General features: G+C 42.7%; 1 pseudogene; it reads right to left on the reverse strand.

Annotated features, from left to right (window-relative positions):
* LOC111176318 (large ribosomal subunit protein eL8-like) overlaps nucleotides 1-23,701 on the reverse strand; it is a 189,542-nt pseudogene extending 165,841 nt beyond the window's left edge.
* Between the last annotated feature and the right edge of the window lie 3,885 nt (nucleotides 23,702-27,586).

The following is a 27,586-nucleotide window of genomic DNA, read 5'->3' on the forward strand; positions in this document are numbered from 1 at the left end:
TCAAAGCTGTGTTAAGACTAAGTCCACTCTTGACACCAACTGTTCAGATAAAAAGATTCCTCTCAAAATATTACTGCCCATTGACAATGCACCTGGTCACCCTATAGCTCTGATGAAGATGTACAATGAGAAGAACGTTGTTTTCATGCCTGCTAACACAACATCCATTATGCATCCCATGGATCAAGGAGTCATTTTTATTTTCAAGTCTTTTATTTAAGAAATACATTTCAGAAGACTTTGCTGCCATGGATAGTGGTTCCTCTGATGCATCTGAGCAAAGTAAGTTGAAAACCTTCTGGAAAGGATTCACCATTCTAGATGCCATTAAGAACATTAGTAATCATGGGAAGAGGTCAAGATATCAACATTCACAGGAATTTGAAAGAAGTTGATTCTAACTCTCATGGATGACTTTGAGGGGTTCAAAACTTCATTGGAGGAAATAACGGCAGATGTGGTGAAAATAGCAAGAGAACTAGAGTTAGATCCTGAAGATGTGATTGAATTGCTACAATCTCATGAAAAATCTTTTACGGGTGAGGAGTTGATTCTCATGGATGAGTAAAGAAAGTGGTTTCTTGAGATGGAATCTACTCCTGGTGAAGATGCTATGAAAATTGTTGAAATGACAACAAAAGATTTAGAATATTACATAAACTTAGTTGATAAAGCAATAGCAGGTTTTGAGAGTATTTCTAACTTTGAAAGAAGTTCTACTGTGGATAAAATGCCATCAAACAGCATTGCATACTACAGAGAAATTGTTTGTAAGAGGAAGAGTCAATCAATGGGGCAAACTTCATTGTTGTCTTATTTTAAGAAGCCACCAAGCCACCCCAACTTCCAGCACCCACCTCCCTGATCAGTCGGTGGCCATCAGCATGGAGGCGAGACCCTCCACCAGCATAAAGATTATGACTCACTGCAGACTCAGATGTTGGTTAGTATGTTCTAGCAATAAAGCATTTTTAAATTAAGATAAGCACATTTTTAAAGATATAATGCTATCACACACTTAATAGACTACAGTATAGTGTAAACATAACTTTTATATGCCAAACCAAAAAATTCATGTGACTCTTTACTGCAATACTTACTTTATTGCAAATGGTCCGGAACCAAACCCATAATATCTTCCAGGTATGCCTGTATTTATTTTTATTGTTTTTCTCATCCTATGCAGTTTTCTGCTTCTGTACTTTGGCAGATATAGAAGGGAAGAATACAAAAAATTGAGGAGAATTTTCAGAACCACATCCCACTCTTGGGCCAACTTCTATGTTGCTGGTTGAAGTGACCCTGGTGTGGGGACCCCAGACTTGTGTACAGGATCTTCTGCCTGGTTTGTCCACGGAGAATGGGACTACCATCCTGGGCAAGGAAAAGCCCCTGCTGGAGATCCTGACAGCCTGGCAGACACTCTAGTTGGGAAGTGAGGTTACACTTGCCCCAAACTTCCTTTTCCCCCATTTCCTGTCTCAATTCCTTGCGAAATAGAGCAGATGTGGGTTTTGTTGGCTGCATCTGGCCCCTACTGAGGGATTGATACCACATGCTCTGAAGAACAGGAACCAGAGACACAGGAAAGACCACCCTATCATCTCTCAGTTTCACCCTTTCTCACCCTCAGCTCAAGGGCTCATTCATTCTCCCCAGTATTGTTTTAATAATCTCCTAATTGGCTTCCTGACTCTAGTTTGACCATAGCTACCAGATCTATCTTTCAAAATCTTTAAATGTTTAGTTCTTAACATCCTACAGGATTAAAGTCCAAATCTCTTAGCATAACATTCAGATTATTTGAGATCTGACCCCTCTTTCTCTCTCTGGCCCCATGTCCACCAGACTCCAGGCTCCAGCAGTATCAAAATGATGATAGTTACCTGAACACACATTGTTGTTTAAGGTTCTACAAGTATGACTTTGGGCAAGATCCTTAGCTTCTAGTGTTTTGGGACTAGGATAGAATCTGCCTTATGGTATTGTTGTGAGGATTAAATGAGATAATATGCAGAAAAGGCTTGGAGCAGAGCCTGGCACATAGGAAGATGCTGAACAAATTCTATTATTGTTACTCCCTCTTTCTGGACTCTTTTAGCTTCTTCTTTGATCTGTCTGACTCCTACTTAACCTTCAAAATGCAGATCAAGTGTCTCTTCCGCTGTTCAGTGTTTATCACTATTTCTGTTGTCCCCTCCTATCCTTACTACCTAACACTCACAGCATCAGTTACATCCCTGGCTGTTATTTGCTTACACTTTTGTCTCTGTCATGAGACTCTAAGCTCGTTGAGGTCAAGGACGTGTCTTAGTCATCTTGGTAGCCCTCAGTTAGCACAGACCTTGGCACACAGTAGACCCTCACTTGATTTTTATTGAATGGATTAGGTTTAGGGTTCCATGACAGCTTAATGCCTTCTCAGCCTGACACCTGTGTGCAAGGGTGGGTGCTGGATTTCAGGCATACAGCCATGTGAGGTGGTCTCTGAGTGTCTGGCCACAGAAAGACGTTGTAAATGCCTGCAGTCGAATTCCCCATCCCCAGAAAGTGCCTCTCAGCAAATTTCTATGCTGAGAAATTCATTATGCTGGATTCAGCAGAGCCACACGGCAGAGTGCAAGGGAAAGCAGATTCTGAGTTTGTACCTTTCACCTAACAGATGCCTGATTTACTGTCTCCAGCACATTCAAGTTGATCTTGCACCAGTAAGAATATTTTCACTGACCTTTTATATATATATATATAAATTTATTTATTATTTTTGGCTGCATTGGGTCTTTGTTGCTGCGTGCAGGCTTTCTCTAGTTGCAGCAAGCAGGGGGTTACTCTTCATGGCAGTGCGCGGGCTTCTCATTGCAGTGGCTTCTCTTGTTGCGGAGCACGGGCTCAAGGCACGTGGGCTTCAGTAGTTGTAGCTCGTGGGCTTCAGTAGTTGTGGCTTGCGGGCTCTAGAGCACAGGCTCAGTAGTTGTGGCACACGGGCTTAGTTGCTCCGTGGCATGTGGGATCTTCCCAGACCAGGGCTCGAACCCGTGTCCCCTGCATTGGCAGGCGGATTCTTAAGCACTGCGCCACCAGGGAAGCCCATCACTGAGCTTTGTAGTGAAGCTGTAAGGCGGACCTGGATGTTGAGGTGGGAGCAAACATTTACTTCATCTTCACATATTGCAGTTTCTTCCTATTATCGCCAAAGTTGTCCATGCAATGCTACTGGCCCTTCATAAATCTAAATAGCTCTTGTTTAAAATCTGACATAATTCTGAAATGGCCATAAAGATGATCAGAATATAACACAAGAATACCTTGCCACGGAGAAACCTATTTAGAAGGAGTTCAGGGCTGATTTTGAAAAACTGCAAGAGGGGAAAATATGTAAAGTAGGAAAAATGTGCCATAAGAAAAAAAATGTGTGAGAGACTATCACTCTGTGAGAGAACTGTAATTGGATTCCTCAGCTCTGTTGGAAGGATGAAACTGGCACTTCAAAGTTTTAAAAAATGTTATTGAGTCCTGAGGCTTATGAACAAGGTACCAAGTAGATGATAAAGATTATTATGGGGTCAAAGATAAAAATAGCCAATATGAAGACCCTTTAAGAAAATCACACTACCTCTACAGTACCATAAAGTTATTAAATGATATTGATAAACATTTTTAAATAACCTTGGAAATACTAGAGAAATAATCCCTTCACCCCCAAAAAGGGCAATTACAAAATTGTAAATACAGAATGATCTCAGTTATGGAAAATGCATGGTAAGAAATAGAATCTGTCACACCATAATGGTTGTTGCCTCTTAGTTGGTAGTGGAATAACAATACCCTTTTCCTATTCCTGGCTTCTGTCTACTAACAAATTAAATTAAATTAAATTAAATTTAAACGTTTGTTTATTCTTTATGTTGGCAGAATAATCTTTGATTTACATTTAGAATTGCAGACTTTCCAGTGAGCTATCAGCTCTTCTGGAATATTCCTTTTTTGAGAGGCAACAGAGGCCTTGGGAGGATAGACTCTCACAAGTACAGTATCAGGTGGTCCAGCTCTACTGGAGGAATGTATTTGCAGCATTTCACATAAATGTTTGTTGGGACTTGGGAGCAGATGTGGGAAAACTTTCGTTTCCTGTTTTAATCTGGGCACCTATTTCAGCTCCATCCCGACTTCCCACACCCGCTGTGAGAGTCTTAAGGCTTGGGTCAGCTAGTGACCACTTAAGGGAGAAGGTGGGCATGCTGACTGCTGGAGAGGAGAGAGTTCAAGAAGGGCAGGAGTTCAGGGCAAGAAGGGAGCCAACTGGACAAGAGCCAACTGAGAGACAGATGGATTTGGGAGCTGATGAAAATGCATGATGGGTCCACATGGCTAGACTGGAGGTAGAGTGAAGGACAGTACTCTTTGAAAATTACTCTGAGGTTTCTTAAATGATGGAAGGAAATAATTGCCAACCTAGAATTCTATGTTCAATAAAATAACTTCAAAAAATGAAGACAAGGTTAATAGGTTTTCAAACAAACAACAACTAAGATAATTTGTCAACAGTAGGCCTACACTAAAAGATTAAAAAAGTGGTTCTTCAGACAGGAGTCTAAAAGTGTTTTTTCAGACAGGGGTAAAATGATCCCAGATGAGAGCATACAAATGCACAAAAGAATAAAGAAAAGGAAATATATGTGGGCAAATTTAAATGAATATTGATTGTATAAAACAAAAATAGTGATTTATCTCTATAGACATAGATATATGACAAGAATAGCACAAAATATGGGAGGCAGTAAATAGAGTTAAAGTGTTTTTAAGTCAATACATTATGCAGCAAGTGGAAAAGTACTAATTTATATCGGATACTAACTAGTCAAAGATGCATGACTAATGTCTATGTTAAACCACCAACAAGAGAAATAGAATGTATAACCAGCAAGTTAATAGAAGAGGAAAAAAAGGAAAAAAATTGGAACCAGTGGAAAGCAAATAAAGATGGTGAATTTAAACCAAAATATCTAAGTAACTACACCAACTGTAGCAGTACTAAATACTCTTGTTAAAAGATCAAGATTGTCACATAGGATTAAAAAATAAAACTCAACCATACACCGCTGAAATATAAAGATATGGGAGGTTTGAATATAAGTGAATGGAAAATGATATGCAGAGACTAATTAAAATACAGCTGTTTACTAATATGAACCAAGATATATTTTCATACAAGAAGTATTACCATGTAGGAAGAGGTACATTTCACAAGAAAAAAGGAGTCAGTCCAACAGGATATTATAAAAGTTCTAAATATGTTTACAATGAACAAAATAGCTTTAAAATACGTAAAGCAAAAATGGACAAAACTGAAAAAAAGAAAAGCAAACAAATCTATAATCACAGTTTATTTAAAAAATAATACCACTGTGGTGTTTTTGTTTTTTTTTTTGCGGTACGCAGGTCTCTCACTGTTGTGGCCTCTCCCGTTGCGGAGCACAGGCTCCGGACGCACAGGCTCAGTGTCCATGGCTCACCGGCCCAGCCACTCCGCGGCATGTGGGATCTTATGGGACCGGGGCACGAACCCGTGTTCCCTGCATCGGCAGGTGGACTCTCAACCACTGCGCCACCAGGGAAGCCCGTCTATACTTTTCAATTGTTCAATTGCACAGAAAATGTTTGCATACATTGACCATAAGCAGGTCATAAAGCATGCCTTACACAATTTCAGGGGATTGAAATAAGGAGATTTTCTCTGATCATAATGCAATTAAACTAGGAATTAATAACAAAATGTGTTAGAAAATAGACATTTTTTGAAGATAAGGAAAACACTTTAACACATGAGTCAACGAAGAAATTTCAGCAGAAATTTTAAAATATTTTGAATGAAATAATAAAAATACAGCATATCAAAATTTCTGAAAGGTAACTAGAGCTATGCTTAAGGGGAAATTTGAAACCTTAAATACATGTATTAGAATAGAAGAAAGATTGAAAAAAGTGATCTAAGCATCTACCTCAAGAATTTAGAAAATCCTAAGGAAGAAGAAATTAAGGAATAATAATAAGAAGAAATTAGTGACAGAAAGGAAATTTACAATAGAAAAAGATCAACATATTCAAAAACTGATACTTTATAAAGACTAATAAAATTGATAACCCTCTGACAAGACTGGCAAGGCAGAGACAAGGCGCAATTACTAACATCTGAAATAAAAAGGAACCATCACTACAGAGCCTACACACACTAAAAGCATAATTAGGAGATATTATTTGGAAACTTTATGCCAATCAATTTGAAAATTTAAATGAAGTTAACATATTCCTAGAAAGAACATCTCAAAATTGACACAAGAGAAAGTAGAAAATGTGAACAGTACTATTTCTAATGAAAGTAATTTACTCTGTAATTAAAAACTTTTTCCAAAAGAAAATTTTAGTCCATATTTATCCTGAGAAAACTCTCTTTAAAATTTAAGGAAGGGCTTCCCTGGTGGTACAGTGGTTGAGAGTCCGCCTGCCGATACAGGGGACACGGGTTCGTACCCTGGTCTGGGAAGATCCCACATGCTGCGGAGCGGCTGGGCCCGGAGCCTGTGCTCTGCAGCGGGAGAGGCCACAGCAGTGAGAGGCACACGTACCGCAGGAAAAAAAAAAAATTTAAGGAAGAAATAGCACCAATATTATACAAAAATCTTACAAAAAGAAAAAAGAAGAACACCTTGACAGCTCATTTTATGAGGCCAGCATAACCTTAATACAAAGACATAACAAGGACTTTACAAGACCGGAAATCATAGGACAAAGTTTCTCATGAACATAGATGTAAAAGTCTGGAAAAAAAAATTGGCAAACTAAATCCAACAACAACAACAAAAGGATATTGTCCCATGAACTGATTGGCTTTATTCAAGAACACAAAGCTGGTTTAATATTCCAAATCAATCAACGCATGTCACTATGTATTTCAGAATAGAATAGAAAAAAAAATCATCATCTAGGTAGATGCAGAAAAAGCATTTGATAAAATGTAGTACCACTTTTTAAAAATATTTATTTATAATGTGGTAAAGTATACATAATATAAATAGACTAAAACCACTCTTTTTGTGTGCATTAATTCATTTAATACTCACAAGATCCCCAAGAAATAGACATTATTATTTCCCCAATTTTATAGATATGGAAACTGGGTCACAGAGAAATTAGCCTAAATTCACACAGCTGGTAAGTGGCAGAGCCGTTATTCAAACACAGGCCATTTCAGTCCGAGCCTGTGATTTAGCCACTGAGCTCTCTTTACTACAATATACTCAGCCAACCTTCCCAGGTGGGAGGCTGAGAATGTGGACACAGGGAAGGCAGAGGCCCTTCTCTGGATCAGGCTACACACACTGGAGCTTCAGCTTGAATAGGACGTGGAGGCTGGAGAAGGGTAGAGGAGAGCAAGAAACAATATCTCTTCCAAGCCCCAGTTGGGAGATTCGCCTTTGCACTCAGAATGAGCCTAATTTACGTGCCAGTTGTTCTCCAAGCTTTGGAACAACCAGGATGTGTGGGGAAAGGCATGCCTCAAGGTAGTGATGTTCAGAGGCACCAAACTCACTTGTCAAGGACATCAAAACAGAAGAGACTCGGCCAATGGCCTCTGGGGGTTCCTGGGAGGTGGGCCGCTCATCCGACAACTCTACTCCCAACAAACGCTCATGCAACCCACACCCACGCCGTCCCAGGTCAGTAAAAGAACATTGGAGGTTTCTGAATGAATTAAGAAACCAAAGAATAGTTAAACACATAAGCCCTTCAGATGCTTAGAAACTGGGAGACGGAATAGAGCCCGGACAGGTTTTTGATCCCAATTTCATCCGAGGTTTACGCCCAGGTGGGACTGGCTGGTGCAGCTAGAGGAGGTGTCAGCTCGTGGTTTAGTTTTCCTACCTAAGCTCCGTGCACAGAATCCTTCCCCAAGCCTTCCCTTTCTGGACACTTCTTCCCTCCCACGGTCTGGTGTCACTTCCACTTCCCCTTAAGGGCCAGGGCTGAAGAGAAAAGTCTGTCTGTTCGGTGGTGAGGGGAAGCCAACAGACGGTGACTTTTAACAGACAAGCCCCAGTCTTAGGCAGAAGCCTTTCCCCGTTAGTAACTACACCTCCTCTCGGGGTCACCGAAGAGTCTGATATGTTATAATGTAGGGCGTGGTCTCTTAGAAGGGCTCAGAGTTCATTCCTTTGAAAGCTGTGAGCAACAGGATTCCTTTGTCAGAGATGTCATTGGATTTGGGAGATGGAGCGCAGAATGCAGGTCCCCAAAAGTAAGAGGCGGGGAGAGCATGACTCTGACGTGGACCCAAGATCCATAGACAGGACACCCATGTCCAGAGAGATAGTGAAACATAGTTGATGACCAGATGGGACAGGAACTAACCAATCAGAGTGGACACTGGCAGCATCAATCACTGGTAGGGCCAAGGTATTGTATCGCAGCTGAATAGCCTGTTGACCACTGGGGAACATGCTGCACTCACCACTGAGATGCTCTGCCCAGCAGCTCAGGTAGCAGGAGGCCAGGCGGTGTTCTGGCTGGGCAGCCTTGTTGGCAAGGGCAAGAGGACCTACTCCCCCTCCTCTCCTGACTCAAGCCCTCCGTAGGCATGGCTCCTCTAGCTAGAGTTACCTCCTGTGCACTCAGAGATGCTCGTGCCCATCGAGAAATGGAGAGGGGGCCGGAGAGCAAACAGCTTCTACTCCAGCCAGGCTGCCTTTCATGCTTCCGTTGCTGTTATTACTTTCCTGCCTGTATGACCTCTGCACGCCCTGATGACTTTCCATCTCCCAGACCTTTGGCTTTTTTCAGATCTCCAATTCTGCTGAGGCATTGGTCTCTGTTTGTCTGATTTCAGCCCCTGACACTCACCACTTCCCTTGTCCTTCCTCAAGGAGTGACCAGACAGAGTCTGAGGTTGCACAACTCCAGGGCTGGATTCCCACAGTATTCTTGTGAAAGGCATCCCCGGCAGGGCTTCCACAGGATGCAGTGTTAATGGTGCCCTCCAGACTTGGGCAACCCTTCACTGTTATAGCTATTGTACTTGAACGTGGGAAATTTGGTGAAGCCCGAAGTGCTAGCCAGTTGAGATATTTTTTTCTCTACCTTTTTAGTTTGGTCTATTTTGGTATGACCACCATCTTTTCCTCCTTTCTTGTAACAGTTCTCCTTCTTGTCTTTCTGGGTCTGATAATCAATCCCAGAACCCATCCCTCTGCTCAGAGTGATAGGCACCTGACTTGCTTGGTCACTTATAGCTCCCACTGGATGTGGACATGTGACCCAGGACAGCCCATCAGAGCCCTTCCCTGAGATTTTCTATGACACACGCTGGCAGACAGATGCTCTCCCTTTGCTATGGCACTGCTAATCTCGGACTCTAAGCCTAGAACTGTCTCTGGCCAGGCCCTGCACTTGTACACATCATAAAGAATAGGAGGGACTTAGGCCAAGTATTGGAGAGAGAGAGGGGAGAGAGAGAGAGAGAGAGAGAGAGAGAGAGAGAGAGAGAGAGAGAAACAGACAGAGAGGGCTTCCCTGGTGGCGCAGTGGTTAAGAATCTACCTGCCAATACAGGGGACAAGGGCTTGAGCCCTGGTCCGGGAAGATCCCACATGCCACGGAGCAACTAAGCCCATGTGCCACAACTACTGAGCCTGTGCTCTAGAGCCCGCGAGCCACAACTACTGAAGCCCGCGTGCCTAGAGCCCGTGCTCTGCAACAAGAGAAGCCACCTCAATGAGAAGCCCGCACACTGCCATGAAGAGTAGCCCCCGCTCGCCGCAACTAGAGAAAGCCCGAGCGCAGCAACGAAAACCCAACGTAGCCAAAAATAAATAAATAAAATAAATTAAAAAAAAAAAAAAAGAAACAGAGAAGAGAGAGAACAGAACCATATTATTTGAATCCCTGCAGTCAACTCTACCTTAGACTGCCCAGTTATACATGCCTTTACATGCCCAGTTTTGCTTAAGATACTTTTAGCTGAGTTTCCATCTCTTACAGAACACCCCTGAAACAAATACAATTTGGTACTTGAGACATCGCTTACACAAGACTTACAATAGTAACAACAGGATGCACATTATGTCATAAGCCCCCAAAATTGTGGGGCTGCAGAGCTGGGGCAAGGTCTCTGGCAAGTGACTTGTGATTTTAATCAAGTTTAAAGCAACGTATGTGAAACAATAACAGCACACACGCCCAGCCAGCCCCTGCCTAGAAGTCGGCCTCTGCAGAGGGACCAAAAGCATTTGAGTGGATTTGGGCTGCAACCTCTATCCTAATTTCCCTCAGGCATAAAGACCAGCATCCTTGTTACCCTGGGACCTGCCAAACATTTTCTGAGAGGACAAGGCAGGACAGAACGCCTTGCATTTTTGTTGTCAGCTACAATGAATGGAGAGCTGACTATTCCCACACTGCAGAGGGTACCCGGGCTGACGCACCAGTTGCCATGGTGCCCGAGTGCACTCTGCCGTTGCTGAGATCTCTGCACCTGTACCTGCAAAATACCACTGACGGGGAGCTTATTTTCGTGATCAAGGTAGTTAGTCATGCATTAACAGCACGGAAGAGAATTCTGCTGACCTGGAATGTGACGCCTCCTTGGGTCAAATAGAAACGCTTTACTGATGTGCTGGAGCAGAATGTCACTTAAAAGCATTCACTGAGAAGCAGTGGGTGTCAGATCCCTGCAGGAGCCTAGGGAGCGTGAAGATCTCGCCCTTTGGATAAGGAGGCCAGACAGCAGTAGCTGAAGGATTGGCGTGGAAATACATGAATCATAAAGAGCACAGCTTCGCTGGGGTTTGAAAGCCAACAGTGGGGAGAGAAAGTGACTCGCAGAAATTTCAGTGTTTGTGGTTGTGGTGTGGGATGCTGGGGGTGGTGACGGTGATGATCAGACAGTGCCCATCTGGGTCTCTTCCTTTCTGTTCCCTATGTGTTCACTCTGGTCCAGGCCATTACTACCAATTTTTCCTGGACTATTGCAGTTGACTCCTAACTTTTCTCCCTGGAGTCAAGAGGTCCTCTTCTCTGAACTGTCCTCCATCCGGAGGGGAGGTAATCATGCTATGGTTTGACCAGGATGCTCCCCTGCTAAGGAAGCTTCACTGGCTCTGTTCCGCCTTCTGCATGGTATTCAAGGTTTGCCATGACGGTATCCGACTTTCCTTTCCAGCCCTGTCTCCTGCCTCTGTATTGCATACACTTAGGTTTGTCCAGACAGAGCTAGGCACTTACCCTCAACACCCTCCCCCTTGGAAATCACTGGAAATTTCCTTCATGGACCCTTCCATCTTCCTCTGTGCAAACATAAATCTCCCTTTCTCAATCCCCCTTTTGCATGGTATATTCTTATAAATATTTTTGAGCTTCCATTCTTGGAATGTAATTCTTAAGCAATTTGGAAAACTTTCATCTTTTGGGGTTTTCCTTTTTTTTTTTTTTTGCGGTACGCGGGCCTCTCACTGTTGTGGCCTCTCCCGCTGCGGAGCACAGGCTCCGGACGCGCAGGCTCAGCGGCCATGGCTCACGGGCCCAGCCGCTCCATGGCATGTGGGATCTTCCTGGACCTGGGCACGAGCCCGTATCCCCTGCATCGGCAGGCGGACTCTCAACCACTGCGCCACCAGGGAAGTCCTGGGGTTTTGCTTTTTAAGATTCATGAGGCCTGATCGGAGCAGTAGCGAGGGTAAAGCTAATCATCACATACTACTGAGACGAACTCTCCTCAGTGCTCCATGAATGAGAACACTTTCCAGGCTGACTGGTAGAAACAGACACTCTACACTTCGCAGTGACTTTCCCCCAGCCTTTGGCAGGTTTTTTCCTTACACGTGTGCTTGGATCTGCACTCGGCTGAATGCTTGTGGGGCTCCTCTGAAGATCCTTAGAGTTTGCTTTGTGTAGTTTTCTCCTCTCCAAACTTGACCTGCAAACTCTAGTCAATCTAGACTCCCTGAACTTTTAGCTCCATTTCCTCAATCCAGGGGGCTCAATGGGCTCTACCTGGGTTCCCCTCTTATGCGCTGGCTTGGAATCTCTCTCAAAACATTTAGCTGGGGCAATGCAAGGGGACACCCAATTTATTTCCTGTCTCTTAGAGGGTGTTTCCTTTCATTTCCTAATGTCCAGTGTTTTGAAAGCCTTTGTTCCATATATTTTGTTCTGTTTTCAGATAGGAAATTCTTGAAATTCTTGTTCATCCATGTTAGCCAAAAGTAGAAATTTCCATTCATTTTAACTTAACTTGAAACTTGTAAGTGTGGATTCTTTCCCTGATCTCTTGATGTAGTGCCATGACTCTCTGAGTTTGATTCTACATATTGGATTTCTTGTTGTAAATTAAATTCATCTTGTATTGCCTATATTTTCTAGTTCGGTTTCTTTGAAATGGAAGTGAGAAATGAAAACTACTTAGAAATCAACCTGAGTATATTAATCTTCTAGAGTTAAGGATTATTCTTTGTTCACCCACAACCAAATTCAATAGCAATCTTCTTTTCAACTCATATTCTTTCTACAGCATTCAACTTAGAATTCATAGAAACAACAATTCACTTTTTAAAAACACTTTTAAAACGTCTTTGTTGATTTTTATAGAATTTAATTACATTATGTAATTGCAACAGCAGGGACATAAACAGGCTGGGAAATAAAAATAACCAAGTCTTGATAAACATAATTAGCTGGTGTGAGCAGAAGTGTTTATGCATACCTGAAAATGACATAGTAGATCTGAACATTTAAGGTGTTGGTTATCAGTCTGTTCAACTTGGAAAGTGAAACTTGGAGTGTTGGTTAATCCTGCCAGGCGGTTAAGTGAAGGTCCATTAAGGGAGCATCTATATTGATCTTTGCCATCTGCCTTGATGATGTTAATTAGACAAGCAAGGTGAATGAGTAGCTGGTATCTTAAGGAGGCAAAGGGGGTTTCAGCTGAATGAGAAAAAGTATCAGTATTTGTGTGTGTAAATAATAATTAGCCCTTTGACCTTGGGCCCTTTGATTGCAACCTGAATTTCCAACATTTTTTCTTCTGATGTGTAAATAGTAGCACAGTCTTCAGCTTTTCTCTGAACTATCTTAAACCACAGAGAGTAACACTTTCTCCCTGAACCCTCAGAGCAGTGCTCTGAGATAGGTAACCCGTGATTCCTATTTTACTACTGAGGAGACTGAGAGATTACAGGTCTTCCTGTAACCAGCAAGCGGCGGAGCTAGGATTCTAACCAGGGCTCTGGCTTCTATTTTCAGAACACCCTCATTTTCATCCCATTCTATTGGCCAAAGTAAGTCACAGGGAGGATTCAAGATTGGGGAAATGGGCTTCGCTTCTTAACGGAATGAGCTGTGAAGCCACATTGCAGAGCCTGGGATACAGGAAGGGGTGGAGAATTGGGACCATTTTTGCAACCATCCTAGGGCAGGTGGAGGCCATAGAAGGCAGGGCCTATGGACACTTTAAAGTATCTTTTTTTTTTTTTTTTTGCATACACAGGCTTCTCACTGTTGTGGCCTCTCCCGTTGCTGAGCACAGACTCCGGACGCGCAGGCTCAGCGGCCATGGCTCACGGCCCTAGCCACGGCATGTGGGATCTTCCCAGATCGGGGCTCGAACCCATATCCCCTCCATCGGCAGGCGGACTCTCAACCACTGTGCCACCGGGGAAGCCGTAAGGTATCTTATTTTTATTCTGTGTGTATTGCTCAAAGATTTTTAAGGTGGACTTTGCAAAGACCATTCTGGCTTTGGACAAATGAGTAGACATGGAGGCAGTGAGGAGGCCGTTGTAGAAGTTCAGGGGAGAGGTGATGATGCTTCGGGCCACCCTGGTGGGGGTGGACGTAGAGAGAATTGGGTGATTGTGAGAGATTCTTATCTAGAAGGTAAAATTGACAGGATTTGGGGATAGACTGAACATGGATTGGATGTTGAATTTCTAGAACATAAGCTACTTGAGGGCAGGAACAGTAACTTTTAGCTCTGAAATCCCACGTAGTATATCATGCGTGTTTAATAACTATTTGGAAAATGAATGAATTCCTATATTTCATAGTGCATGTTTCTTCTCAGTTACGTGTAAATCCTTGGGGTTTGGTAGGCGGCTTCCGCGTATTTGGGGGGTACTTTCCAGAATCTACAAGCACAGTGTCGAGGACTCTATCGATCTGGTCTATGTGTTAACTTTCCCAGCTCCACATCAGGAACGGCCAGCTGTAACTCTGACCTCCTGTAAAATACGTAGAGACTCAACAGGACATTCACGTCTCTCCCAAGACGTGTTCTCCAAGGGGGCCTCCTGGGAGCCGTCAGGCTAATCAACTCCAGGCTCTTGCCTGGTAGAAAAAGGAAACACGATAAGGGCAGGGATGGAGGCAGAAGGGATTGATGCCTCTGGCTCTGGTTAGTTTGTCATCTTTCTCTTCCGGGAGGAAGCATGCCCAGTAGTCGCTGTGCGAAGCGGAAGTCCAGCTACTCGAAAACAAATAAGGAAATCGAGGCCCTAGCTCGTCATTATGGGGTATTCAGGTAAGAGTCGCTCAGCATAAAGGGTTTCCTTCGCCATGTAGCACAGGACTGCGCTGATGCAGTTCTGGGGGCCGTGAAGCTGAAGGGAGGTTCTCCTTGCTGCAGGTCTGATCTGGGCAGCTGGGAGTGTTTTCTTCAAGCTTATTTTCCACTCATATTCGCTGCTCTTCTGGCGGGGAAGCCAAGGATTTGGCTAACGGACGCGCCCTTTCTGGAAGGAGGGGAGAAACCTCCTTGCCTGACCTGCCCGGGGTTGGGGAGACATTCATTGTTAGCAGCTGGGGCTGATTACTGCGTCTGGCTCACTCGCTCCATTTCACAGAGCCCACGGACGCTGCAAAGTTTGGAAAGGCAAGTCTACATTCAAAAAATGCCTTTGAGCTTCGGATGTTTGTGTGTGAAATGCTGAATAATGCAAACGTTTCTTCTTCAGTAACTAGCAGAGCAAGTAATGTTGACGGTTTTACATAACAGAGCCTGAAAACGGACCCCTGGTGCAATCTATTCGATGCTTACAAGCTGCCCGCTGGGTTTTTAACGTGAAAGATAGTTTTGCCTTAAATAATTGGCTGAGATTAAAAAAATATATATGAGAGCACTCCTCTGTAAACAGTCGTGAGCCGCTTTGGGGACTGTAACGTGGTTATTGCTGTGAATCAATCCCAGAATGAGGACTTCTCGGGGCCCTGTCGCAGTCACAGGACATTCCCTCCCGCATTTTTTTCTGAGGGGATGAGATCAGAGCAGGTTGAGGAGGCCTAGGGTGAAATGACTCCCCTTTGTGTTTTAGTTTCAAAATATTGAAGGGGCAATTTCCAGCCCGGCGTGTGGGCACTTAACTACATGCCTATTACCCATGATGAGATGCACACAGTTTGGCCCCTGCACTTCAATTTACCCTTTAAATTAATAAGTTCTCCCATCACAGAGCTGTGAACAGTTATTTGCTAAGAAAAACAACCAATACCAATACCCTCTTGGGTTTTCCTGTAACTGTGGATACACTTATTCAGAAAGCTTCTTCGTCTGACAGCAAATGGTGGGACAGACAATAGGAACAGATAGTGGCCGGGCCTTGTGTACAGAAAGAGCTCTGACCTACAGACCCAAGCCCCTGCCCAGGGAACCTACCCTACCCCACTTGCCTGTCACAAACAGCCTGGGAAGCCAACCTGTTGTCAGTGAGACTTGTAGGAGGCCAGATTGCTCTCTCTAGTGACAATCCAGGAAGCGAAATAATAACTTCTGCAACCATCAACCCAAAATGGCCAGGACCTGAAACTTCCAGCTTCCCCAATTTTTGTCCCTGCTTCCAACTTGGGACCAAGCAGAGAGAGGCAAACCTGTACCCCCAAGCCCTCACACAGGATCCCCCAGTTCTAGTCTGCCCACTTTCGGCTTCCTCAGACCAACAGCCTCTGAGCAGGACACAGGAACCTTCCTTCCCTTTTTGCCCCCATGAAGCCCTCCTACCCCCGCCCGCTTTTGCGTCTCTGCACAGGGCAACTGGTGTGGTAACCTCCCTTGCTCCTGCGAGCTCTGAGTAAACAGCCTCTGCCTGTTCTCCTGTAATTGGTCTTGGTTTATTTCCACATGTCTTAGCTCTTGGGAAGGTTTTACGTTAATTGGGTGTACCTGCGACTTTTCTGGGACTCCTTCTGCCAGTCTCCCTCTTGTCCCCAAATGAAATGGGACAGATGGAGGGCAGATAATATACATGCTCTGCCACAGAAAAATGACCTACTTCAGTGGCAGACAAGTTTGTAAGCCCTTCCTTCCTAATCCCTTGCAAGTCCAGAAGGGCATAATTTTCAGCCAAACCTGGGAGTTCCTTTCAGACAGCCCTTCAGACACGACTGACATATCAGGCTCATTTTAATCCTTAAGAGGCTAAGGAAGGGCAGGCGAGGCTCTCTCAATTGGAAACATTTGTTCCATCATTTTTTGTTTTATTTAGTTATTCAGTGTACATTTATCATGTGCTGAATTTATATTTGTTTTTTATTTTCAAAGACATTTTGGAGCACATTCTTTTGATTCTGGAGAAACTGAAGTTCCCCTGCGTGGCTCCTAGGAGGTAGCCGTTCAAAAGTTCAGCCACAGGGAGTAGACTCATCCTTCAATATCTCACCAAGAGGTTTTATTTTTCACCCCAGCTTTCCACACTTTTCAGCAGTTTCTGATGCCAAGTTTTTATGCTGTTGTTTCTCAGCTTGTCTTTAAAAAATTATTGGTGCACTTCAGAAGTACTCTTGGAATATGCTCATTGTTTAATGCTCATGTAACTGAGCGGGACCCTATGGGGCCTTCCCAGGACAGGCCTTCCCCCCATATCTTCTGCTTCAGCTCCTCTCTGAAGTACCTAGATAACGGTATCTGATGCACGTTTCCTGAGTTGTTTTACAGATGTGGAAAACCCACCCCAAATGGAAGATATTAACTACCTGATGACCATGAATAGATAGCCCCCAGGTCTCCTGGAGCCTAAGGACTGATAATGTTAACCCCGTGACACTACCCTGTTACCTCACCATCAGCCAATCAGAGAACTGTGCACGAGCTGATCCCCTACCCTGCGAACCCCCCAGTCCCCTCGCTCGCCTGGCTTTTAAAAATATTTTGCCGAAACCCTTCGGGGAGCTTGGGGCTTTTAGGGCATGAGCCACCCATCTCCTTGCAGGGCCCAGCAATAAACTTTTCTCTGCTCCAAACTCTGACGTTTCAACTTGTTTGGCCTCACTGTGTGTCGGGCACACGAACTTACAGACCTTAAGTCCAAGCCCTTACCTATGCATCCACTCCTTTATTTGAGAAGTATTTATTAAGGGCCTGCAAAGTCAGATTTAGCAGGAAGCTAAAGACGCTTAAGCTGGAGGGCCCCTCATTGCCCGTCTTCTTCCAAGTCCCTGGGAGGGGCCCTGCCAACTTGTCGACATGCTCACACGATTTTGTAAAATTTGCAAGTATAACATATTTTAACCACTGTTGGTTAAGATGCCTGTTGCTTTCTACTCAACATCCCCTCTTGTCACATCATTTCCTCTTGTGTTGGGTGAGCTTAGAAGAACTCCGGGGAAATTTGAGAGCTGCCTAGGAGGAAGCTGAGTTGAGGATTTACTTGATTTGAGTGTAGTGAGATATGCTTATGTGTGCAGCTAAGTTCCTGCTCCCAAGGATTCATGATAGGCCAAGTGGCATATGTTCGACTCTCCTGCTAATTGATATTAACACTATACCCTATGACTTTCTCTTTCTTGGTGGACAGTCAACTGGCCTTGGATTCTTTAACTTACATGCCCCCCCTTCCCTGACACTTGCTGGCATGAGATGCTAATTCTCCTTCCGTTTTTAGTTTCAACACACTTCCCTTGACTTATCACCCCCTGTTGTCTTTCTTACACACCATCCTCTGTGCAAACTGGATTCCATGGCCTTAGCACATGCTTGACCCTGAAATGACCCCGCTTAACCCTCTCCACACAGGTTCCTGCTCATTTGTTGCTCATGAAATATTGACACAGAGATAACATAAAACCCATACCTACTCACTCCAGTGAGGACATCAATGCCAAGTTGGTTGAGGATGGTCATTAAAGAGTATATAAAGTTAGTCGCTGTACAAGAAAACTTGAAAGCCCACCATATTATGGCTCACACATGCAAGAATGTGATATTTTCATAAATTTGACAACAATCCTAAACATTGACATGACACTACCAAAGGTAAGTTTCAAAGTTTAAAGAAACTTTTCCAAACTAAATTCAATCAGCAGCACTAGAGGGAAAATTGATATTTTTCTCTTGTCTCTGTAGAAAGAGATATTACAAAGAATTATCATATGAAGAGGTGATCAAAGTACATGTAGACAAAAACGTAGGGAAAAGTATTACAGAGGCTTGCTAGGGAGTCGATGAATAGAAATATGTTTGTAGCTGTAGTGACGCATGTGGCATTTGTCGGGTTTTTATTTTAATTTGTTGTGATATCTTTTCTCATTCTAAATAAATATTTACTTACATATCTAGGTTTTAATTAAACTTTTAATTTTAGATCATTGTAGATTCACATGCAGTTGTAAGAAATACAGCAGAGAGATTCTATATTTCCTCTATAGAGAGATTATATAAATATAGAAATTCTATATTTCCTTGTTTCCCAACGGGAGAGGCCACAACAGTGAGCCACCTGCGTACCGCAAACAAAAAACAATGAGAGTTAAGATGTATGAATAAAAGGTCTGTATTATCTTTGTTATCATTTAATGACAACTCTGTTCTAGGGTATGTACTGAAGATGTGATGTTATTATCTTATTTAAACATCACAACAAACTTCTCAGCCCCATTTCACAGGTGAAGAAACATGCCCAGAGAAGAGTTAACTTACCTAAATGCACAGAGCCAGTGAGTGGAAAATCTGGGGCTCAAATCCAGAAAACTGAGTCCAAAGTCCCTGGCCTTTACCACTGGGCTCTACTGCCTCCAAACACAAGTTTCCTTCCCTACAAACTGGAGGTGAAGAAAAGATGCAATTCACAATTGTGAAACAAATCATAAATGCTCAAGAATAAACAAAACAATATACATCTGAGAACTAAATAAAGAAAAACTACTAAACATTATTGAAGGAAATAAAATAAAATCTAAATATAGTCAAAATCATACCACTCCTGGGTGGAAAGCACAATTATTACCATGAAGAGGTCATTTCTCTTCAATTAGCATATAAATTCAAGGCAATCCCAGTTAGCTCAAAAGAGTTTATTTAAAGAGAATTTGATAAGCTGCTTCTAAAGTTCATTTGAAAAAAATATCCAAAAGCCATTTAAAAAAGATTTACAGTTCTGACTACATACAAATAAAGATTTCTGTATGGCTCAAAAAACACTATACACAGAGTGAAAAAAAAAAAAGATGATAGTTTAGGGAAAGTTATTTTCCATACCTAAGACAAAGTGTTATATCCCTAATAAACTGAGTGCCTTCACATGGATATGGAAAAGACAAACAACCTGATAGATTAGATAAAGCTATGAAAAGGCAGTTCACAGAAAAGGAAATATAAGTGGTCAATAAAATACAAAAAGATGCTCAGACTCTCGAGTAGGCAGGTAAATGGAGATCAAATGATGGAAATTTCAATTTCTGCCTATTAGATTGGCAAACATTTAGAAGATTTATAGCATCCAGCACTGGCAAGGGCGGCAGGAAATAGACACGATCCTCATTGCTGATGGAGGATTAAATTGTTATAATCTTTTAAAGTCATCTAGTGGTATCTATCAAAATTGAATATGTACATACCCTTTGATCCAGAAATTCCATTTTGGAGAATCTTGCCTACAGAAATTAAACGACCAGTAAAGTAAGGATATGTATAAACATGTTATTCCAGCATGGTTTGTAATGGAAAAATAATTATCTGAAAAATCTAAATGGTTGAATGAATTATGTTCATACATACTCTTGAAGGTTATGCAGCTGTTAAAAAAAGATTGCATTACGTCTATAGGGAAATCCATGAATTATTATTAAATGAAATAATGTAATCTGCGGAGTAATGATTACAGTAGTTTTGTTAAAATAAATTCCTGTAACCTGTATACCATAATCACATATTTTATAATATATTTACTTATATGTGTGCATAAAGAAGGTTGTGGGAGAATACTTATAAAACTTAATATGGTTTTTTTCGGCTAGTGGGATTAGAAGAAGCATGGAGAGAGATTATGAACTATCTTTACAAAGCTTCAATGCTCTCGACTTGTTATAAGCACGTATTGCTTTTGTACTGCCAACTACAGATTGGCACTTGCCACCCACCTCTACAAGGGTTAAATCATGAGCTGGTGTGGCTGCTGACCTTCAACACCCCTGAGAGGAGTTCAGGTGGAGATCAGGAATGAGGCACTCTGTGCTCTGGGAAACACTGGCAGAACGGGTCTTCAGATGTTAGATATTCTCGGGAGAAGATTTTATGAGCCCAATTCTTGCATCTCCTCGTATCTAGAAAAGCACTAAAATCCTTCATGGTGACGTCGGTTCCTCACGATTAGCCGTAACCTTCACAAGACTAGCAGAAACCTTCTGCAAAAAATATGTGCTTGATTGTATGTACTCCCCCTTCACCAAAATCACCTATATACTGACCTTCCCCCCTACCTCTTTGGAGTGGCTTCTCAGACCTATCTAAAATGCTGTCTCCCAGGCTATAGTCTTCATTTTGCCCCCCAAAAAACTTAACTCACAACTCTGACATCATGCACTGTTTTTTGTTTTTTTTTTGCTGTACGCGGGCCTCTCACTGCTGTGGTCTCTCCCGTTGCGGAGCACAGGCTCCGGACGCGCAGGCTCAGTGGCCATGGCTCACGGGCCCAGCCGCTCTGCTGCATGTGGGATCTTCCCGGACCGGGGCACGAACCCATGTCCCCTGCCTCGGCAGGCGGACTCTCAACCACTGCACCACCAGGGAAGCCCATGCATTTTTGTTTTCAGTCAACAGTGCATAAGGAATTTAGTAACATAAATGAAAGGAAAAGACCTTGCTACTTTCTCAAACTTTTCTATGCTTTAAAAAATATATTTGATACCATGTTTATTTTTTTCGCCCTCTTAATCCCCTATTTACTTTGTAATTTTGATATTGACCGTGGCCAATTTGTCAATCATGGCAGTTTCCAAGATGAGAGCCTCCAGATTTACTGAGGGACCGATATCAGTAGGTACTGGTGTAAAAGCATCCTATAGTCCTGGAATTAATAGACTAGTAGTTATCTGGGGACATTAAGCCTCAAGCCCTGGAATTAATCCCATTCCCTCCACGGAATGATTAACCAAATTCCAAATGAATATCCCTAATGTGCTCCTTTGCTTATAATGTCAGAGTTACTAATCCTTTTTACCCAAGGAAACATTTATTAAGTGTTGCAAATATGGACTCTGTCAGCTCATCAGTAAACCATTTGGTTAAGAGATAAGAGAAGGAAATCCTTTGTCTTTCAAGATAATCTGGTAGAGAGACCCTTGTGCATGGTGGGTGGGCTAGTTGAAAAAGAAATCAGAGAAATTCCTGGTAAGAATTGCTTTGCAGCATGCTGGCTGGCATCTTCCTAACATTTTTTTCTTCCTCAGAAATCCTTCGCCTTACTCAGAACCCTTGGGATTAGTAATGGGAGCTGCCCAGGTCAAGCTTAGCTCTTGCTAAGATTTTTTTCCACTGAATGTGAACAAATGTAATTCCTGGGCTGTGTGAATATCAGTTGTGGTTTCAACAACGTTTGTGGCATTGCTAAGAGTCTCTGAAGGAAAGCACAACCTCTCAGGAAATGCTTTAACGCAGTAAGGAATTTTTTTAAAAAACTGTGGTAAAATAAACATCACATGAAATTTACCATCTTAGCTATTTCTAAGTGGATATATAGATCGGTAATATTAAGTGTATTCATATTGCTGTTCAACCAATCTCCAGCACTTTTTCATCCTGCAAAACAAAAACTCAACATCCATTAAACAACACACCTATCTCCCTTCCCCCAGCCTCTGGCAACCACCATTCTACTTTTGTTTCTATGAGTTTGACTACATACCTCGTATAACTGAAATCATACTGTATTTGTCTTTTTGTAACTGGCTTATTTCCCTTAGCACAATGTCCTCAAGGTTCACCCATGTTTTGGCATGTATCAGAATTTCCTTCCTTTTTAAGGTTGAATAGTATTCTACTGCATGTCCAGAAAGGAATTTTAATATTCAAAAAGATTCGTTAGATATAAAATTTTAAATTCCTCTGTTTTAACCCTTAAAGAACCTACCCTCTCTTCCTTCCTTCCTTTCCTCCTTCCTTCCTTCCTTGCTTCCTATTTTCCTTTCATTCCTTTATTGAAGTTGCCTACTATATGACTGAGTGCAAAAAAAACCATAGATGATTACGATATTGTCACTGCCCAGGAAGTTCTCAAAGTATGCATACAGCTATAATTCAAGGCAGAATAGGTCATTTGAGCAATATGTTACAGTAACAAAGAAAGACACATCACCTCAAATCGACTCTATTTCAGGGCCTATTATTTCTAAAAATTCCTTACTGCTTTCTCTTGCAAAACTCTTCCTTTTGCTTATAGAAGATCAAAGTGGGCTGAGAACATGGCATTTGGTAATTTAGGACTGATATTTGGTTTATTGTTTTAGGCTATAAATTCTGCCTCTTACAGAAAGCAGACCCACTCTGGGTTTTAGACAATGTTTGTGGTTTGCATTTTTTTATCATTGAAAGCAGAAGGGAGAGAGGCTACTGAGCCCCCCGCTAATGCTCTAGTCTAAGAGTGACAGACATTTTAATATTCAGCAGAGAAAGAAAATCCATAGCATTATAAGACTTGCCTCTCAAGGTCAGAATATTTAGTGAAAACTCGGGTCAAGTCTTCTGCTTTGTATTTGCACAGAGCATAGGACCTCGTTTTACTTTAACTGAGTTCTTTGCTTAGTTCTCTTAGGGCCTACTAGGCTGTGCCCCTCAGGCCTTATTTTTGAGTTGAAAAATGGGCAAGTTTGGCCCTAAAATGATAACAGGGCAGGAAGGTGAGGACTATCTTCTGGCACATCATGCATTTTATTTTCTATCAATAGCCCTGTTACGGCGCACAGGCTCTTGGGTTTCCTGAGAAATGGAGCCATTTTGTAAACAAAAAGCTGTCATTTTAAGCCATTAGAATGCATTATATGAGGCCTAATGGCCGAAGGAGAGCAATTGGGAGTCGGATGAGATGTAGACTAGTGAAATCTTTGGCTCTCTGACTGCCTTGGGACTTGACAGCCATAATGAACTCAGCCTTCTCATTACCCACTGTATTAAAAAAAAAAAAATCTGGAGCAAAAGCATACGTGTGCTTTCCTTCTTCAGGTAGAGGTGGATTTAGCAATGCTGACTCCTGTTTGCTATTTCAGTGAATCTAGTTGTTTTTGGAGTCACATGTTCTTCTCTTAGATGTTATTTAATTGCACCCTCCTCACCTTTTTGGTAAGGAAACTTCAGCTCCTTAGCTCCTAAGGTGTCGGTGAATAGTTTTAGCTGCTGAAGAACATTTTCTCCCATGTTTTGGACTTGGATCTGAGTCCATGAATTATGCTCGTGCATCTTGTATTGTAAAATACAATGTAATTCTTATTTGTCAACAGGGTAGATGGTTCCCTGGGAGATCAGCTCTAACACTGCATTCCGTGTATTAGTTTCTAACAGGAAGCAGATGCCAAGATAGGATTAAACATGCAAGGATTTCACTAGGGGACACTCTTGTGTGGAGAAAATGGAAGGGAGATTGGAAAAAACTGGGAGAGCATCAACTCACCGTGCAAATTGAACCCCAGTGAAGAAAAGAGAGGGAAGTTTGTGTGGAAAGATCAGAGACTGTCATGCAGTTTAAGGTTTGTCCAGACCTTTGGGAAATCTTTGGGTCAAGGTGGGCATCAGAGGAGTCCCATGTCTCCCAGGAACCCGGCTGCCTAAGCGTCCCTGCCAGCTCATTCATTGGTGGGTAGGTAGCCTGAACTTCAAATTCTTAATTCAAGAACACTGACCTTCCTCTAAACATTTGTTTGTCTCAGTCTCCCTCCCTACTAGTACCTGCCACAGTATTTGATAAATTGCACCCTTGCCTCGGAGGATGGGAGGTCAGGATCTCAACTGCACGTTTCAAATGGCAGCCAGAGAAGACGGTGTCTGGGGCGGGCGTGAATTCCACTTCTGCGCCTGTCATTTCTCTTGCTGTTTTCCAGTCTTGCAGCAAGTGGAAGGAAAATAGTAAGTGCAGACTTGGATGATGTTGGTAATTATGCCCATCACACAGGGAAGCAGGGAGCAGCCTTTGTTCGGCAGATAAACACAGTCCAACATCCGAGGAGTCATGCTTTTGGAAAATCACAGCATGATGTATGGAGGGGGTAGAGGAACGTGTTGTGTTTGAGGCTTTTGAGGCCTTTATATTCCTCCCGGTCACTAGTCATTAGACCTGCACTGTCTGAAAAAACTTGATGTCTTTTCAGAAGAGTAAACCTGTGTGATGTGGCGAATGGTGTATATAGGGGTGCACAGCAAAGGGAAAACGAATCTGCAGGTTCTCCAACTGTCCTAAGCTCACTAGGGAAAAATCGGGAAGGGGAGTGCTTCGTAGATCATGTTTGAGCCTCGAGATCCAGCTAGTCACAACCCAAGAAGGACGCTCCAGTAACTTCCTGCTTCAGAGCTTACTTCAACGAGAGAGAGAAAGAAATCAGACTTTCTTTAATAGAGGTGTCAAATGCTTGGGTCTTTGATGGACCTGGAAACCACTGGCTATCCTTAGTGTCCTGGACAGTTTTTAATTTGGGAAAATGTTTCTTTCGCTTTTGTGTTCTGCCTTTCCTTGTTTCTATGATATAACTGGCTTTTCAGGCCAGTGGGCTAAGGATTGAGCAAAAGTCCATTTTCAGCTTGGACAAGGACGTAGTCCTTCCTGGAGGCCATTATCATAGGCCCTGGGCCATTTGTTCTCATCCCAGTGGAGGGCCTGAGGGAGCAACTTTCCCAGTAGAATTGATTTCTCAGAGGAGATCTTCACTGAGATCAGGTCACAAAGTGGCCCTCATGTCACAGCCCCAAAATGTTTCTGGGTTGTCAAAAGAATTTATTCATGAAGCTGAGGGTCATGTCCACTAGGAATTCAATCTCACAGGGAATGCCTTCTTTTTGGCAAGAAAACTATTTTACTATATAAGTGTAAGCATAACATAATGGTTGGCATATAACAAGCCTCCATAAATGTTGAATAAATGAAGGAAGTAGACCAAAGGAAAACCAGACAGTAGAACGGAAAAAATTGGACATAAATATTCTGTCTCTCAAGTTCATGCCCTCTTTGTGTGGTTTTTATGGTGATATGTCTTCGTGGGAAAATGCTGAATAAACTCCACACAGACTGACAATGTCCATTCTTTTGGCTTTATCATAAGAAGAGCAGAAAAGGGAGGCACACAAGGGCATTCACAAATATACACTGTGATCTATCTTTATATACATTTTCCCATTCAGTTTTCTAAAAGAAAAGGCCCTATGGGTAAGTATGATTAATTTTGATTTATATGTTAATCAAGGAGAGTTCAGTGTATAAAATAGAATCTGTAGTCAGATGATCTACCACTGAGCTATACCCCCTATAAGATAGAATATTCTAGGAAGTTTCAACAGAAAATCATTTAAGGTTATTAGATGCTTATAGAATTGGAAGGGCTAGGAAAATGTATTTTAGGTTTAGGGGACTTCAAGAACTCCCCAAGAGATTGGGATTGACATATATACACTAATATGTATAAAATAGATAACCAGAAAAAAAAAAAAAAAAAGAACTCCCCAAATAATTCAGAACTGATCATCAGGCTTCCCTGGTGGCACAGTGGTTAAGAATCTGCCTGCCAGTGCAAGGGACATGGGTTCGAGGACTGGTCTGGGAAGATCCCACATGCTGCAGAGCAACTAAGCCTGTGCGCCACAACTACTGAGACCGAGTTCTAGAGTCTGCGAGCCACAAATGCTGAGCCCACGTGCCTAGAGCCCGTGCTCCACAAGGCAAGCCACCGCGGTGAGAAGCCCTCACACCGCAACGAAGAGTAGCCCCCGCTCGCCACAACTAGAGAAAGTCTGTGTGCAGCAATGAAGACCCAACGCAACCAAAAAATTTTAAAATAAATAAAATTAAAAAAAAAAAAAAAAAAAAAGAACTGATCATCGAGGAAGCTACTACCTCTGAGGCTGCCCCGGGAGCTTTTGAGCTCAAGAACACACCAGCATGGCTACAATGCAAGGATCAGGAAGTTAGAGCAGGAAGTTGCCTTCTGTCCCTGTTTTCTATGCCCCAGAGTTGGTGACTGGCCGTGGGAATGCAGAGCGTATCCACTGCTCTCACCAACGCTTCCCCTTAAAGCCCAAGCACTTGGAGAATGGACACTGGAAAGCTACTCCCCTAAGCCTCACTTCCCACAACCTTGTTTGCTAGCAGAAAAGCAGCCAAAGTGGCAGGGAGATGGCTTCTGCCTCACTCTGGCCTTCTAGATCTACAGGAGGACATCTAATTGAGGGAGCCGAACATTCAGAACTCTACCTGCAAGAGCATCTGTGGAATGTAGTTTCAGGCTTTCCAGCCTCTGCATTATTGGAAGGCGCATCAGGAGAGCGAGGAGTGGCTAGGGAGCCAACCCATCACAGATTGCTTGGGGGAAAATTAAATCTCAGAGAGGCTAAATAAAATATTTTGCTCCAAGTGAAAAGAGAATTATGGTTAAATGCATGGGCCCTGCAATCTGATGGACCAGGGCTCAAATCTCTACTCCAGAACTTACTAGTTTTTGGTCTTAGACAAGACAATTCTCTAAAAGTTTCTGAGTCCTCGTTTATAAAGTGGGAATAATACTGCTTCCTCATGGGTTTGGAGTGAGAACTAAATATCATGTTTTTAAAGTGCTTATCACAAAGTGTGAAGCCCCACAAGGATCCAATAAATTGTAGACAAAATTAATAAGGTTCTACAGTAAGCAGTAGACCCAGGACACTCACCCAGGTGCATGGTCTTTGCTGTTATCTCCTGGGGTAACGGAGATGAGATAGATCAGTAAATGTTTTGAGGGCCAAAATAAATATTTATAAGATGAATGTTTTAAAATATTTTAATGTTATTACGCTTCAAACATATCTTATTATTATTATTTATTGAAACTATGAGGTATTAAGATGTATCCTACTAGCCGTATATCCAAATTGGCCTTGTTATAAGCACACTTTTTATTTTATTTATTTATATTTATTTATTTTTGTGGTATGCGGGCCTCTCACTGTTCTGGCCTCTCCCGTTGCGGAGCACAGGCTCCGGACGCGCAGGCTCAGCGGCCATGGCTCACGGGCCCAGCCGCTCCGTGGCACGTGGGATCCTCCCAGACCGGGGCACGAATCCGCGTCCCCTGCATTGGCAGGCAGACTCTCAACCACTGCGCCACC

This window comes from Delphinapterus leucas, chromosome 18, assembly GCF_059928025.1.
Source record: "Delphinapterus leucas isolate spDelLeu-1000000601 "Yukka" chromosome 18, BTC_Dleu_Yukka2, whole genome shotgun sequence".
NCBI classification, from domain to species: domain Eukaryota; kingdom Metazoa; phylum Chordata; class Mammalia; order Artiodactyla; family Monodontidae; genus Delphinapterus; species Delphinapterus leucas.